General features: G+C 35.8%; 1 pseudogene; it reads right to left on the bottom strand.

The window, feature by feature from the left end:
* Positions 1 to 694: 694 nt before the first annotated feature.
* LOC111743219 lies at positions 695 to 813 on the bottom strand (annotated as a pseudogene).
* Between the last annotated feature and the right edge of the window lie 2,692 nt (positions 814 to 3,505).

The raw sequence follows: 3,505 nt of genomic DNA, 5'->3' as shown, positions 1-3,505 counted from the left end.
CTTCTCTTTCTGTGATATCTACCTCATCAATTTCATTCATATCCAAATCTTCAACTTCTGACTCTCAAATCTACATCTTTCACTCCAATCTCAGACTTTGAATTTTCATCTCATATATCAGAAACCTTCAGCTAGATGTCCTTTACAATTAATTTGCTTTAAAGTCAAGATATCTTAAATTTATGCTATATGTTGTGTTTCATTTAAAAGTGATTTGATTATTTGCACAATATATACATAGTACAAGAAGTTTAAAATAAATATAAGGAAATTTGGAAAAATTGATAATTATCTGGAATAAGTTTATGTGTCTCTCCAGATAACTCAGGTCTGCTTTCTTCAAGATCTTGAATAAATAAAAAGTCCTGCTATTACTGTTTTCCTCTCTTCTAACATTTCTGACTATGAAGCACAACTTGGCTAGACTCACAGAGGCTATGGCTCCCTGTAACACTTCCTGGCTCAAGTAAAAACTAGCTCATGAAATCTGGTTTTTCTAACTGTTTCTCAGAGGCCTGAGTTACATAACTCAGAAGTCTGAGAAAGATAACCGACTTTAGTGAACCAAAGACAGACAAGAGAATTTTTTTTGGGGGGGGGGGCGAGTCGACCCTTGGTTGACCTCACAGATTGCAAGGACCTTGTCAGTTTATAATCCCATATATATATATGGGATTGTAATATATAATATATATGCCTACAGCACTTTGTCTTCCTAGGTGGTCTCCCATCTAAGTACTAAACAGGCCCTACCCTGCTTAGCTTCTGAGATCAGACGGGATCGGGCTTGTTCAGGGTGGTATGGCTGTAAACAAGAGAAATTAATGATTAATACCACTCATTACTCCTCATGGAAAACTGTTCAAGAAAGGGTAGGTTAAGACATCCTGTCTGGCAGATGTCCCTCATGACCTATATTTTGAAGCTGTAGCCAATTGTGTAACACACCAATTTGTACTTGCTTTTTCTCCTCCCTCCTTCACTCTTTCCTTTCTCACTTTCCCCCTTTACTCATGCAGCCTCAAGATTGCTTTTACAAATAAAGCTGCAGCTCATAATCTTTACTTCAGGCTCAGTATTTTAAAGAATCTGGCCAAGACAATTTGTACCAGGTATATCCCAATCTAATAAACAATCTAATAAATGTAAATTGCCAGAGTAGAAATTTTAGAGTTAGATTACCTGTTTGTAGGTTAGTGATCTCTCTTGTTTGTAGGTTAGTAATTTATCTTGTCTGTCTTTGGTTCACTAAAGTGGGTTATCTTTTCCAGATTTCTGAGTTATATAACTCAGGTCTCTGGGAAACAGTTAGGAAAACCAGATTTCATGAGCTAGTTTATACCTGAGTTAGGAAGTGTTACAGGGAGCCATAGCCTCTGTGAGTCTAGCTAAGTCATGCTTCATAGAAATATTATAACAGGGCTTTTTATTTATTCAAGATCTTGAAGAAGGCAAACTTGAGTTATCTAGAGAGACACATAAACTCATTCCAGATAATTATCAATTTTAATAACCCCTGACATGCAGTGGCACCACAATTACTGAAATTTTGACCTGTGGTTAATTTTGATGAGCTGTTATTGGAAACCGAGGCTTAAGAACATCAAATGGGTAAGTCATTTGATCACTATGAACACGATGATAACTATAAAGACTGTAGTTAGGGATATGTTTTAATGCAATCAGAGAACTTACAAAATAAAATCATAGGATCAATGCAGCTAGCTTAAAGGATACTGTGAAAGCCAGAGATTCTTTATGGTTTAAAGGAGATTCCAATATGCCGTAGCCACAGAGCAGATTATGATTAAAATCAGGCCCAGGTTATGATCATAAGGGTAACAGAGGCTTCATAAATATTAAATTAGAAGCTTCCAAAGGCCTTTCATGTCAATGCTAGCACCATAATAGGAAAATTTATTAGAATGAGAAAATTTAAGTGGATAAACCCAAGACTACTGAATCTCCAAATTCTTTGTACATCTCCTGTCAGGTACAAGCAGTCTCTTACCACTTACTCAAGCATCCCCTTTGCGTGGAGGCCATGCAAAGACCTCATCTGAAACAGGTGTCTAGTAAAATGTTGCTGTTCTCCTGAAATCCACCACCACCTATTGCATCTAGGCTAAAACCAGAATCATGTTTTAGCACATCCCAATGGTTTGAAAAGCAATAATATAAATATGAAAAGAAAAGAATATCTGGAAAATATGAAGCAGCAGGCACTAAGTGAATATGCGTGGTCATGAATCTTAGAGATGTTGGAGCAGAAGATGCAAAAATAAAGCTAAATAGAAGAGAATTCATTCGTATGAGGGTATTTACCCATGACACAGGATTCAAAATGTTGGCCAAAATAGTTGTAGCTGGACCAAATAATTTTATGGAATGGCTGTCTCCTTGAGGCCTGAGCATGACAATAGTCTATAGTAAATAAGATAGATATCCTGAACATTTATTTGACATAGTATTGATTCAGAAGCCTTAAGGAGTTGTGGAAGTTTATTCTGTAATGCCTAAGAACAACCAATCTTTCTACTCATAAAATAGATCAACAGACATTTAGTAAGGTGGTAAAAAATGCCTTAATAAGGGAGGCATCTGAACTTTGAGAAGTGGTGATTGCAGTCCTCTGCAGCCAGAGACAGTGAGAGATGCTGCTGTGGAATTAGGGTACCTAATATCAATAAAGATGATGGGATTCCAGAATGATGGCATGGCCCAGGGGGCAAAACTTATCTGTGAGAAGCAAGGGAGACATAATTACTGTAGTAGGCAACAATAATTTTTCCTATAGGAGACTAAGGTGATAGATTATAAATCATAATGTTCTTAGGAGTTTGACAAATGAGCATCTGACAAGAATATTCCTCCATTTATATAATAAAAACGATTGAGTGCTGACAAGCAGAAAGTTGATAGTGCTCTAGTGGAAATTATAAAACTCTCAGAGTACATAAAATGTTAAAAGTGCCCTCTAATTTGGTAAGCATTGCTAATATCATTCTCGGATTAACTCTTTAGGGAAAAAGTGACATTATTATATACAAAAAGGTGATGTTTTGTGGTCATTAATATCTACTAATTTATTCTCAAATTGTTTCTTTTTAAACGCTCAAATGTTAAGCCTTATTAATTTATTGAAGGTTCTACTAAGATCATTTTGAAAGTGTTTTAAAATGCATTAACAACGATAAGATTAATGGAAATTGTTATCATCTAATATATTTAGAACAGCCACACTATATAATTTGCTCTCGTTTATGAAAAAATACAAACCATCAATTCTGTGGACAGCGAGCCACAGAGATAGCAATGACAAGCTCATTACCCTGCACCCAACATGGTTCAGGTTCAGGTTTTCTCCAAGGAAAACCAACATGTTTGAATGTTCACCTCAATCAAGTTGAATCAGAAAAGTGAATCTGCTTTAGGAAATACAAAATTCTTCAATTCAAATGTATATGACACAGAATTAACCCTGTGATCAGGATTAACTCTGCTA

Source organism: Pteropus vampyrus, unplaced genomic scaffold (genome assembly GCF_000151845.1).
Source record: "Pteropus vampyrus isolate Shadow unplaced genomic scaffold, Pvam_2.0 Scaffold4, whole genome shotgun sequence".
Taxonomy (NCBI): domain Eukaryota; kingdom Metazoa; phylum Chordata; class Mammalia; order Chiroptera; family Pteropodidae; genus Pteropus; species Pteropus vampyrus.
Note: the sequence above shows the minus strand (reverse complement) of the source record. Positions and strands in the feature narration are given on the sequence as shown.